Source organism: Oryctolagus cuniculus, chromosome 11, assembly GCF_051225735.1.
Source record: "Oryctolagus cuniculus isolate XC-2025 breed Fujian yellow rabbit chromosome 11, ASM5122573v1, whole genome shotgun sequence".
NCBI classification, from domain to species: Eukaryota; Metazoa; Chordata; class Mammalia; order Lagomorpha; family Leporidae; genus Oryctolagus; species Oryctolagus cuniculus.
The window spans coordinates 97,838,907-97,852,802 of NC_142877.1; the positions used below are offsets into that span (position 1 = coordinate 97,838,907).

General features: G+C 49.2%; 1 protein-coding gene and 1 long non-coding RNA gene across 3 annotated transcripts in view; one reads left to right on the top strand and one right to left on the bottom strand.

The window, feature by feature from the left end:
• Positions 1-13,896, bottom strand: part of TMCC3 (transmembrane and coiled-coil domain family 3) — a 296,265-nt gene that overhangs the window by 264,037 nt on the left and 18,332 nt on the right. The window lies entirely within an intron of this gene.
• Positions 4,186-5,906, top strand: LOC149123579 (uncharacterized). The gene is made up of 2 exons (XR_016217169.1): positions 4,186-4,493; positions 5,683-5,906. It is a non-coding gene; the product is annotated as an uncharacterized LOC149123579 (long non-coding RNA).

Genomic DNA, 13,896 nt, shown 5'->3' on the forward strand with positions numbered 1-13,896 from the left:
TGGGATCTCACTCTGGTGTAACTGCCACCCTGGGGTCAGCTGGCTGTTGGCCAGGAAAACTAGCATCACTGCTTGGAGAACACTGCCACCGCCGTGGCAGATGTGCAAGGCGACAGGCAGAGAGACACATGCCTCTGGGGACCCAGGCTCAGAACTGCCATCCATCCATCACCACGACTGTGTCCTACTGGCCACGACCAAGCCACAAGGCCAGGCCGGACTCAAGGGGTGAGGACACAGACTCTGCCTCTTTGGTGAGAGGGATGCACGGACCAGAAACGGTGGAGAGGGGGCAGCTGGCCACGCTGGTGATCCACCAACCCCTCTCCCCTCTACTTCAGCTCAGCAGGTCTGCCTGCCAGGGGCTCCACGTCCTCCCCCCTCTATCTCCTCCCTGCCACAGTGTCAGGTCTCATAGGACCCCTTCCCTGCCGTCCTGCTCCCCAGCACCTGAGCTGTCTCAGGGAGGAGTCACAAGTGCCAAGTGGCCATTCCAGGAGCCCACTGGCCTGGGGGCAACAATGGATTCCACAGATGGCAGAGCTGTGGTGGGGTGACTTGGGGGAGAGTGATTGCTGGGGAGCCACGTCCACCTCTCTGCCTCCCAGGGAGTCTGACGTCAAGACGGAGAAAGGGTGAAAGCAAGCAGAGTAACGCTCGCCGAGGCACAGCCTTCTCCATGTCGGCAGCACACGGTCACGGTCAGGCTGGGCCAGTGGCTGAGTGGAGGGCTCTGGCACCACAGCTGCCTGACCTCTTACAACTCTGATAACGCCAGGTGGTTGGGCAAGCTGCAGTAAGCTCCTAGCACCGGCATTCCACGGCTATGCATTTTATATTGTCACCAAATGACACTCTCTCCTTTTCAGGTCAACCTGCAGTATGACTGCTCACAATTTTAGAAACCAGAAGGGACCCTGGCAACAGCAGAGCTTTAAACCCAGCCTCTCGAGACGGGTGTTCCACCACCTTCCACGATCAGAGCTGACAAAGGATTAGCCTGTCAAAAAAAGCTTCTGTGAAGGCAATCAAATGCTCTCATTTTCCAGGACAGGGCAGGTGCACCTGTGATTGAAGAACGACTTAGATCTATATCAAGGCATAACGCCTTTGAATTTTCTCACACTGGGAATTAGCGTCATTTCTCCCATTTCGGTTCTTTTTCTAAAAAAATTTCAATTCATTTCTGAATAGGTGATACATGGACATGGCACAAAATTCATCAGCTATGAAATATTAAAAACTCAAAAGTACGTTTCCGTATCATCACTCTAAGTCAGTCGGTCTTCTCAGTGACAATCAGTTTCCACACGTTCTGCACAGGTAACAAGCACAAGTGTGTGTGCGTGCATGAGCACCAGCACGCACACACACACATGCACTGGTGCCAACATGCACACACATGCACTGGTGCCAACACACACATGTGCACATGCACTGGTGCCAACACGCACACACATGTGCACATGCACTGGTGCCAACATACACACATGTACATGCACCACACTGTTCTTCTAGAACCAATAAATGTTATACCATAAACATTAGTTTTCACCTTGCTTTGTCCCATCCTAGTGGAATGTCTCAGACATTATTCCATATAGAGCTACCTCAGAAAGGCTCCACCATATTGTGTCCTACAGATATTCTATTGTTGCACCTGCTCCTACTGATGAGAAGTGAGGTTGCTACTGTAAATAATGCCACCGCCAGTAACCTCACACCCTGGCCATTTGGCACAGGGACAAGGAGACCTGTAAATTCCTGCAGGTGGAGTTGCTCAGGCCATGGCTAACTGTGCATTTGTAACTGGACACGTAGAGCCAAACTATGTTCCAAAGCCACTAGACGGGGTTGGCCAGTTACTATCCACAGGCTACACCCAGCCCGGGACATTTTTATGTTTATAAAGAGTTGTTTAAAAATAAAAGAGGGGCTGGTGCTGCGGCACAGAGGGTTAAGCGGCTACCTGTGGTGCTGGCGTCCCATTCGGCCGCCAGTTGGAGTCCCTGCTGCTCCACTTCCAATCCAACTCCCTGCTAATGGCCTGGGAAAGCAGTGAAGGATGGCTCCAGTGCTTGGGCCCCTGCACCTACATGGGAGACCTGGACGAAGCTCGTGGCTTCAGCTGGGCTAAGCTCTGGCCATTGTGGCCACTGGGGATGGAAGACCTCTTTCTCTCTGTCTCCCTATCACTGTCTGTAACTTTACCTCTCAGATAAATAAATAAATCTTTACCAAAAAAAAAAAAAAAAAAAAAAAAAAAACAAGAAGAAGAAGAAGAAAGAAGCAAGAAAAAGGGGAAGAATATGTGACAAAGGCCTAATGAGGCCCAAACAGCCTAAAATATTTCCTATCTGGGCTTTTACAGAAAATTTTCCAAAACAGAAAACTCTGCTGAAACCTACGTTAGGCCAGTTCACACTCCCATCAGCAATGTGTGGCAGTAAATGTTTCTCTACTCCTCTGTTCACATTGTGATGAAGTTGAGACTTTAAGTGGTGCTTCATTTTGTTCCAGGAAGAAAATGAGGCACCAGTCACACTTCTTACTTGTATACTGGCACTGATTTTTTTTTCCCTGGACAAAAAACACAGCTTGTTCCGGGCTGCAAATATAAGCTGACACTTGAATTTCTCACCTCACCATCGCAAGTGGCAAGAAAAGGTTAGAATCTCCAACTGTTAGAAGTGGAAGGAACTTTAAAGGTTATCTGGCTGCAGTTACGAATTTTGTGCACCGTCAAAATTTCAAAAAGAACTGAAGGCATTGAAATATGTTGTCCACTTTTATTTTGCCAAGTAAAGCCATCCACTTTCACCACCATATCATGAAATAAAGGGATTTTAAGAATAAAAAATAGGGCATACCTGCTGTTGGAATGAAGGAGAGGCTGTGCAACTGCTTTGCTTAGCACCAGCGAAAGCCAAGCCCAGAGTCACTTTCTTTCGGCCAATTTTGCTGAACACCTCAGTGTGAAGTCCGTGGCTGGGAACCAACCCCACTGTTTTCTAAACAACCTCAAGCGCAGACAACTAAACGACAGACGAGAGTCAATCCTGGTGCTGACGAATTTGTGGCAGACCCTGAACTAGAATGCAGGACCTTTGCCTCCCAGTCCCACGGTCTTTCTCCTAAACCACAGTTCTCCCGGGATCAGAGCACAGAACCAATGGACAGCACAGGCGGTGAGACCAACTGCCCCGCCCACTCTCCCTCCCAGTTCGTCTCATCACTCTGAAGTCTCAGGTCTACTTGCCTCTCGGCCAAACCGAGCTCTCATCCTCTCCACAAGGGAGGAGAGGTGGTGGGGTCCGGGGAGAGGGCAGGAAGAGGTGGGCAGAGCAAAACAACAGTGAAACCGAAGACGCCCCGCCCCCTCCATCACCTGCAAGCCCGGTACTGGCTCACCGAGTACCTGACTGGCTTCGGGGTGCCAGGCACTGCTACCCTGCCCCTGCTGGCTCGCTTCCCACCTGCGTGCCCCATGCCTGCTGGGGCCCGCGGAGCCCAGCTAGCCCTGTGGCTGGGGCTGACGCTGCGGACTGCAGAGCCCCCTGCTCCTTGCAGCGCCAGAAAGAGTGAGCCCTGAGGCCAGCTTTGATACATACAGTACTGGCGCAAGGCGTTCTATTTCCAATGAAGACCTGAGCTCCCACACAGCAGGGCTCTGTGAAGTCATACGCCTGGGAAGAGATCACTGAGGATTTTAACACCTTTTTTAATAAACCATGGAGCAGGACTTTTCGCTGCCATTCCAGGTTGTTTGTTTTTTTTTTTTTTCTTTTATATTTCTCCATCTCCCATCATTCCAATCAGCAGTTGCAGACGACTCTTTCCCCTTAAGGATGCAATGTTACTTCCTCTTCCCTCCGCTAACCACCAGCTCAGTTTTCCATTCCCTTACAAAGCGTTTTAACAGGACCAGTCATCCGAGAGACAAACTACTTAGTGCATGGGATCTTTGTTGTTCTTGTTGTTCCTTATAATAGGCTGTGGTCAGAAACTCCTACATTTGCACCAGGAGAGCAAGAACTGACACGGAGCCCAAGGAGACTGAACGGAGAACTGTGAGCTCCATGCCAGTGCTGTGTGCCTCCCTCGAGCCGGCTTTTCCAGGCTCTGGCAGCAAGCCCCGGATGACATTCCACCGCCATCAATCAGTTCAGCCAGGCAGCTGCGATTGAGTTGTTTATTCCCAGAGCAACAGGATGCTGGCTGATTTTGTTTGGGTGCTGCGGTTCAGGGCACAGGCCGCCCCCAGAGCCCCTGGCCTGCCTGCTGTGGCACAGACGACAATCTTGCCTACCACACTGAGGGGTTAGGTTCCTGGCTTACACTTGCATGTCCAAGATGTCTCCCAGTATGGAGATGAACGGGAGTTGGACGGCATGGCTCAACCAGCCCCACAGAGTCATGAAGCGGTAGAGACGGAAGAGTGCACAGAGGCTGCCCAGAGAAGTGGAGAGTTAAACGGGTACATCAGGCCCATGGTGAGTAAGACAGGACGGCTATGTGTGCAGCAGTGCAATGAGCTCCCAACTGTTACGTGGATGAGCTGCTGCATGGTTTTGTTTTTTTCAATGTTTTATCCACTCATCTACTTATTTATTCACCAAGTAGTTACTCAGTGCTTCCTGGGTACTGGGTGCATGTACTAAGCCCTGGGGATATAATGGAGAACTAGATACTTCCTCATGGCCTCACAGTCTAGACGTACAGTTTACTTTGAAAAAGAAAATTACAGATGCAGGGGTTGGCACTGTGGTGTAGTGGATTAAGCCACCACCTGCAGCTCTGAGTCCTGGCTGCCCCACTTCTGAAGCAGCTCCCGCTAATGCACCTGGGAAAGCAATGGAGGATGGTCAAGTGCTTGGGCTCCGGCACCCACATGGGAGACCTGGAAAAAGCTGCTGGCTCCTGGCTTTGGCCTAGCTCAACCCTGGCCATTTGGGGAGAAAACTATCAGATGGAAGAATCTTCCCCTCCCCTGTCTGTAACTCTATCTTCAAATAAATAAATCTTTTTAAAAACTTAGAACTGCTGACCAATTTTTTAACAAATGGTCCAGGAAGCAAGGCTTAGCACACTGATATTCTAGACAACGGAGAATGAACATATCCAGTTGTTTCCTGGCATCCGCAAGAGACTGGTTCTAGGACACACACACACCCCCTTACCAATATACACAGATGCTAAGTCCATTATATAAAATACAAATGGTGCAGTACTCACATATAACCTATGCACATTCCCCATGTACCCTGAATCCTCTCTAGATTATGTTTAACTTTGATGCCTTTGTCAAAGTGACAGAAAGTTCACTCCTTATATGACCACAATAACTGGAGCTGGACCAGGCTGAAGCCAGGAGCCTGGTCCCCCATCCAGATCTCTCACACGGGTAGCAGAGACTCGAGCACTTGACCTTTACTAACTGCCTCCCAAGGTACACACTACCAGAATGCCTGGTGGGAAGCACAGCTGGGACTCAAACTGGTCACTCCAACTCAGGAGGCAGGAGTCCCAAGCCGAAGATTAACTGCTGTACCACAATGTCTGCCCCCTTTAATACTCAATACAGGGCCAGCGCTGTGGTGCAGCAGGTAAAGCCACTGCCTGCAGTGCCGGCATCACATACGGGCACTGGTTCAAGACCCGGCTGTTTCATTTCTGCTCCAGCCCTCTGCTAATGCGCCTGGGAAAGCAGTAGAAGCGGCCCAAGTCCTTGGGCCCCAGCACCCACGTGGGAGACCGGGAAAAAGCTCCTGGATCCTGGCTTCAGACCGGCCCATCTCTGGCAGCTGCGGCCATCTGTGGAGTGAACCAGCAGATGGAAGACCTCTCTCTGCCTCTACCTCTCTGTAACTTTACTTTTCAAATAATAAATAAATCTTTAAAAATTATACAATGTAAATGCTATGTAATTATTATGTTATATAATTGTTTTAATGTATTATTTCATGAACAATGACAAGAAAAAAGTCCGAACATGTTCAGCACAAATATAACTTTTCTGAATATCTTCCATCCACGGTTTGTAGAAAGGATGATACAGAACCAATAGAATCAGGAGGGGCCCGCGCCACGGCTCACTAGGCTAATCCTCCACCTGCGGCACCAGCACACTGGGTTCTAGTTCTGTCCCGGTTGCCCATTTTCCAGGCCAGCTCTCTGCTGTGGCCAGGGAGTGCAGTGGAGGATGGCCCAAGTTCTTGGGCCCTGTACCCACATGGGAGACCAGGAGAAGCACCTGGCTCCTGGCTTTGGATCAGCGCAGCTGTAGGAGCCTTTTGGGGGGTGAACCAATGTCAAAGGAAGACCTTTCTCTCTGTCTCTCTCTCTCACTGTCCACTCTGCCTGTCAAAAAAAAAAAAAAATCAGGAGGACCAACTATAAGCATAAATGGATCCTCAATTTATAAATAAGTCAATAAATCTGGAAGCAGTCTGCTGAGATCTGAGTAAAGGAAACTAAAAGTTCCAGTCAGACGCTTACTGAGCACCAGCTGTGTGCCAGTCACTGGTGCTATGTGGCTATGTGGCGACAAAATGACTTACAAGCTTTCTGTCCTTAATGAGCTCACAATGAGAGGAGAAGACACAAAGTAACAAGGAGCTTTGCGCTTCAGTGTAGGTGGCAAAGGCTGTGAGAGCGGATGGAAGCCCCTGCAGGGGGCAGCACCTGGGCACAGCCTGCCGGGTGTGTGAGGCCAGCAGGCAGGCGAGCAGTGGGGGTCAGGTCACACCCAGGGAACAGCATGTACGGTCCAGCTGAAAATAGCGCCCTCCAGGCGAGCAGAGGTGCGTCTGGGCAGCCGCCAAAGACAAGCTTAGAAAGGCGAGCAGAAGCGGCCCCCCGAGGGGCACTGGAAGCCCTGGCCACACCGCAGGGTGGGCTGTCTCTTGCAAGGCATGGCAGGTCCCTGCCGCATGCTGAGCAGGGCCATGGTGGTGGAGATCCGCACGCGGGAACTGTCACTGCAGCAACAGGGACCCCGTCCTCTCCGGGGAGCGTGACTGGTGCCCTGAAGATGAGAGCCAGGGGTCGGCTGGGGAAGCGACAGCAAAGTGGCCGGGAGGCCGTCGTCACCCGCTTGTACCTGGATTACAAATCAGAGTTCAATCTCAAACTAAAAAAGCCATAGGTTACAACTCAGTCTGGTCTCTCATTTAAAGACAAAAACAAAAACAAAACCCTGACAATCAATATTACAAGAGGAATAAAACTGCTTGGCTTTTAATTTCATTAAAGAACACAAAAACAATTGACACAAAAGAAAATAATTTTGTTCAAAGATGTTTTTAACTATACTACCCAAAATAGCCAACTGATGAAAACAATCCAAACATCTAAAAATAAGGGACAATGAAGCCAAATGTCATCTATCAACATAACTAAATACAACATGAACATTAAAATAACTACAGCCCTACATGGGAATGCATCTGAGGAACAAACGCAGAGTCCAAAACATGGTACAGGGTTGAGTACTACTTTTCTGAAGTCCCTGGGACCTGAAAAGTTTTAGTTTGGGGATTTTTTGTTTGGAAAATTTGCATATACATAATGAGGTATCTTGGGAATGACGTCAAAGTCTAAATACAAAATTCATTTACATTCACAAATACAGCTCATACATACAGCCCAAAGGTAATTTCATATAATTTTTAAAATAATCTTGTGCATGGAACAAAATTTCATGGTATGGAATTTTCTAGTTTGCACTCAAAAAGTTTCAAATTTTAGAGCATTTTGGGGACTGGATTTTCGGATTAGGGATGCTCAACTTGTAAGCTGCATCCTTGAGTACCTGCTGTGTGCCCAGCCCTTTGCTAGGTTCTGGGAACAGAGAAATAACCCACACATAGTGGGATCCATACGAGCACCCCAACTTGTGAGCTAGAGAAGAAAGCTTGGTACTGGGAGAACCCAGAAAAGAACTTGCCCAATATGGAGTCAACACACATGTGAATGTTAAAAATGGGACAGACTTCAGATCAGTTCCAAATCTTATGGACTCAAATTCCTGTCTAGTAATTCTGTTCGGTTATCTTGGGCATGAAAACAGAAATGATAAAACTTCGAATAAAGAACACTCAAACCCCCGAGTCCTGATGGCGCCCCTTTAGAGCGCTTGGTCCCTGGTTTCTGAAACACATATCTCAAAGTAAAGAAACAAAGACACATCCCCCGTGTGTGGCTCCTGATTCAGGACAAGAAAGCAGGAGGCAGGGACAATGGCATTTAGGACAACAGCAGGCTCCTCGAAATAAGAAACCCTCCAAGAAGATCAGGTTTGAGAGTAAGAGTAATTCCATTTTCCATATATGTAGTTTGAGGAACACTTGGGAGTAGAAAGGGGGTATTTAGACTTTGCTAGAAACTTGTCTCTGGAGATGTGAGACAAAAGGAGAGACTCAGCACGCAGTCCTACCCAGAGAGGGCTGTGGCGGGAAGCCCAGAGGGATGACACGACTACAGGTAGCAGACTAAGAGGACTCCCCTTTCAACCCCTCAAATCTGTGTCAGGCATGTACTTCCTTTCAAAAATCACTCCATAACATCAACAGACATTATAGAAGGGGTCAGGACTACACACTAAGTTGATACTTGAGTATCCATCTCATGTTTTTCCATGGGAAAACTTCTCCCTTTTTTATCAGTATAAATCAGCAATATGATTTGATTAAAATAAGTTGATACTAAAGCTGACTTTTCCTGCAGCGATTTTTTTTTTTTTTTTTTTTTTTTTTTGGACAGGCAGAGTGGACAGTGAGAGAGACAGAGAGAAAGGTCTTTCTTTTGTTGTTGGTTCACCCTCCAATGGCCGCCGCAGCCGGCGCATCGTTGCTGATCCGATGGCAGGAGCCAGGTGCTTCTCCTCCCAAGGGGTGCAGGGCCCCAGGACTTAGGGCATCCTCCACTGCACTCCCTGGCCACAGCAGAGAGCTGGCCTGGAAGAGGGGCAACCGGGACAGAATCCGGCACCCCAACCGGGACTAGAACCCAGTGTGCCGGCGCCGCAAGGCGGAGGATTAGCCTAGTGAGCCGCGGCGCCCACAGCGATTTATTTCACGATGGGCGTCCTACCAGCCTGTGGACTTCTGAAACAAAGATCTGTGGGACGATGTCTTACTCGAATCTCTAAGAAGGTATTCGGAAAATACATACCTGATTTCTGCAGGAGGAAGTGCGCAAACTTTGCTGGGGCTCTCAGACTTGAGACTGCTGAGCCCTGCTTGAGAGCGCTCCTGTGTATACACAGGCGTCTGAACGCTGCTGAAGACGGCCCGGGCTGCCAGTGTGGGGGTGGGTGCTTTCACTCACCTGCAATCTACAAACTAGCGGCAGGGCAGAACACCTGGGCGATGCACCACCAGTTTACCTTTTTATCTTAGTACTACAGCGATTCTTTTTATGTGTGCGATCTGTCTGTGCCAACACTACGACTGTGTTATTTGCAGAAATAACTGGAGGAGGTGTTTTCAATGAGGAGTTCTGAGTAGCTAAACTGGGCAGGATACGGTGCTGTCAAGCTCTTGGGTATGGATGATGCGCACAGTCTCGGGCTTCCTTTCACAAACGTGCTTCAGTGTGCAGGCGAGAGGAGGACCGGCGCTAGCTCTCAGGGCTGCTGGTGGAGAACCCACGGAGGGGAAACTCAGTTTGGGTTCACACATGGGGCTGGGCGTCCGCCCACCAGCTCTCCTCCAGCCCTCTTGCTGAGCCAGTCCCAAGAAGAGAATGTGAAGCTAATTCTTCCTCCTCCTGACCCTCTCTCCTCCAGTTCCCTTATTGTTCATCAAGACAGCAGCATGAATGATTAGGGGGAAAATCCAAGCCAGGAGTGGAGGGAAGATTTGCTTTACTCAAATCCACGCCTGAGGCTTGGGAAGCGCCAGCGCTTCCTGCAACACACAGCAGAGTTAACCCGCAAGCCTGGCAGGAATGCAGACTCCAGTCCCCCCAGGAATTCTGATCTAAGTCAGGCATGAGCCTGTTCTTCCCCGAAATGCACCCCCCCCCCACAAGTAATCCCAGCAAGCGCCGGGTCTGTGAACCAGGAAGAAGAAACCGCACCAGGCACTGGAAACTGGAAGAAGTGGCTTCCAGAGCCCTCCCGAGTTTCGTCACCTTCCCATCCCCAGTTCCGCCTGATCCTGACGAGAAGCAGGATCTATAAAGCACTCGTCCATGACTGCATTTCACAGACAGGAGCAAGAGCCACAAGCCTGCTTGTGGAATCTCAGAGTGCAGCGCTGTGTCTGCCTCACCGTGATTGGCCACCGAATGCCTGAGCAGGTGGGTCTCCAAACCTGACCTTGGGTCGCAGCTCACTGAATAGTCACACAAACCAGCCAAGGACCAGAGCGCATACCTGCAATTCCTGCACCTGTCTGAAGTTCAAAGAGACCCTCTGCGTAGGAACCGGCCACTTCTAACTGTAACAAGCACCACAAAATCCACTTAAATGCAATGTCAACAATGGAACACACTTCTTGTTAACACTGTAACTTTATTTACTTATCTGAAGATGAGCAGAGAAAACAAACGTCTCTTACCAAGCCCACTCTCTTCTCAGTATTTATTTATTCGAGAGGCAGCAGAGAGAATGTGCACTCCCATCTGTGAGATCATTCCCCCAAAGACCTGCAAAAGCCCCTGGACTGGGACCAAACGTGGAAGGCAGGAATCCAGCTCAGGTCTCCCAGATGGGCGGCAGAGACCTGCTTACCTGAGCCATCACTGCTGCCTCCCAGAAGCTGGACTCGGGAGCCAGAGCCAGGAATTGAACCCTGGGTAGCTGAACTACTAGGCCAAATGCCGACTGCTTGATTGGTACTTCAACGCCTGATTCTAACTTCTGGTTTCTGTAATTCTCCAGGATCCTGAAGAATAGAAACAGGAGACCCTGCAGTTGCCAGAGGGTGCTGTGGCCACTCGGTAGGGGCACCCAGGTGGGAATGTGTGAGAAGGCTACACATGGAAAGCTGACACGGGGCTGGCCTGCCTCTTGGCTTGCATTGAGTTTCGGGTTTTCTGTCTGTGAAGTTCTGCATAACTCAAGGAATGTCAGTTCAGGCTGTGGCAGAAAAGGTTGGCTCGTGTACCAGAAAACAGATCACAGGTGTACCTGGAACACCAGGGGGCCAGGGGGCATCAAACTGCAGTCCTCAGGTCAAAGCCAACCCCTGCTCTATCTTAGTGGGGCCACAAGCTAAGACGACTTTTGGTATTTTTAGCTGATTGGGAAAATGAGAAGAACAGTATTTTAGGACATGTGAAAATTACATGAAAGTCAGATCGGGGGTCTGGGACTACAGTTTTCTTGGCACACAGTCACGTTCCTTTATCGCATGTGTTGCGTGCGGCTGCTTTCACGTGACAAGGCAGAGTCACCTCACTGCCACGATGCTGAAAACTTTTATTCTGCCCTTTCACAGAGCAAGTTCACGCACCCCTGCTATAAGGCAGAGAGGGGAGAGGCATCAGCCTCCTTCCTGAAAACCGCCACTTGCTGAATATGAGATAAAATACTGAACTCACAATGATCTTGAATATGCTTTAACGCTGACCAGTAAAGCAGTGGTCTCTGCCCGAGGGTGCCAACACTCAATGAAGACCACCCCTGCGGCTTCCTGGCCCGTGGGCAGGGGCCAGACAAGCTTCTGCACATTCAAGTTCATGATTAAAACGACTGATTCAGTAAACCTAAGAAAAATGATTGAATTACACATTTAAAATGGATCGATATTACAATATATGAATCATTCCCCCAACAAAGTATTTAAAATTTTTAATTTAAAAAATGTATAAACTTGGATGTTATGGCACAGTGGTTAAGACACCACTGGGGACACCCACATCCAGTATTAGAAGCCTGGGTTCCAGCTGCCTGCGTTCTGCTAATGCCCACCCTGGGAGACAGCAGATGACAACTCAAGTATGTGGGCACCTGCCACCACGTGGGAGACCTACACAAAGACAGGCAGCCGAGCACACACAGCTGCATCAGGGCCCTCTGCCTGGGCTGTGCTTCAGCCTTCCTTTTGTCGAAGAATGGGTAGTTTTGTCCTGGCAACCAGTATCCCAAGCGCTGCTACCATTTCCCCAGCATCAGCAGTCACAGATCTGAAGCGCTGTGCGCAGGCATAATTCAGAGTTGGATGGCAGGAGCCGCTGTCCTCGCTCGCACTGAGGGCGGCAGTGTAGCCTGGCAGAGTCCAGATCATCCTGGTTCCCTATCAGCGGACTCATTTCTGCCGTCTCTGAGGGCGACACAAGCTACAAAGCATCTGCCTTTGTTGTAGCCGTCAGCTAATTCAGTCACCGGAACACTTCCAAGCCTGGCATTTGGACTGGAAGGCGAGTCTCGCACTTCTCAAGGCCTGCTGGCCCATTCCATGTCACAGCTTGCTTTGGGTGGGAACCCAAAGAAATCCTCCAGTAGAAAATTAATGTTGTCAAATCCTCCAGGAAGGCAAAAAATGAGCATTCAGGTCTAGAATCAAAGCAACCAGGGTGATTTATTACGAACGTTGCAAGTACATTATTACAGCATATGGCTTTATTACATGCATTGATTGGTGGCTCAATTCTTGGAATATTTGACTCAGATTTCAAGCCATTCACAATCCAGCCCTTGTTCCCACTCACCTCAACTCTCTGCGAGCGACACTTTATACTTTTGTAATGTAACCAGTCCTTAGATTCCAAGGTAATAAAAAAAGGGTGCTGATGAAGAAGTCTGCAGGCTTATTTCCCTGTTGAACACCAGTGAGCCATTGCCCCAGCCTCAGTCCCAGCTCTGCCAGCCGCTGGCTGAACAGTGAGGATACGATGCTTTGTTTCCCCAAGCCCCAGTCTCCATGTCAGAGAAGGGGATTCATGCCACGGTTCCAAAGGACGGTTTTGACTTGGTCAACTTAATAAAAATGATTGACTTACACACTTCAATGGATCGGTTTTACTATACATGAATCATTCCCCCAAAAAAGGTGTTTACATTTTTAATTTAAAAAATGTATTAACATGGGTGTTACGGTGCAGTGGCTAAGCCACCATTGGGGACACCCACGTCCAGAATTAGAGGCCTGGGTCCCAGTTGCCAGGGTCCTACTAATGCACACCCTGGAATACAGCAGATGACGACTCACATATGTGGGCACCTGCCACCACGTGGGAGACCTAGAGTAGGGTCCGGGCTCCTGGCTTCAACCTAGTGCAGCCTTCACTGTTGTGGGCATTTGGAGGATGAACCAGAGGACGGGGGAGCTCACTCACACTCTTTCGCTCCCTCCCTCCCTCTCTCCTTCTCTCCCCCACTCAAATACATTTTTAAATTTTTTAAATAAATGCAACTTGAATTTAAATGGGGAAAATCAATATAATACTTTTTTAAAAGCCTACTTATCACTAAACTATGAGTTCCTGGAGCTCAGAGACTCTGTATTTTGGCAGGCCTGGTCCCTAACTTAGCCCAAGGGCTCAAGAATGTTAAATGAGCCAATAAACAAAGTTTACTAGAAGGGTCAATGAGACATGTAAGTGCTTATGCGAAATATGTGTATGTGTTTTAGCATAATGTCCTGCACATAGCAAACACTGAGTGAATGATAGTCCTCGGTACTATTTAAAATAAATATGCCAAGAAACAGGTTTTGTGGCACAGGTTAAGCTGCCGCTTGGGATGGCCACATGCCACCTCCGAGTGCCCGTTCAAATCACGGCTGTTCCACGTTTTCACCCCAGCTTCCTGCTAATTCACCCCGGGAAGCAGCAGAGGATGGCCCAAGTGCTCCGACCCCTGCCATCCACATGAGAGACCTGAACTGAGTTTTGGGCTTCTGGCTTTATCCTGGCCCAGCCCTGGCTGTCTGTGGGCATTTGTGT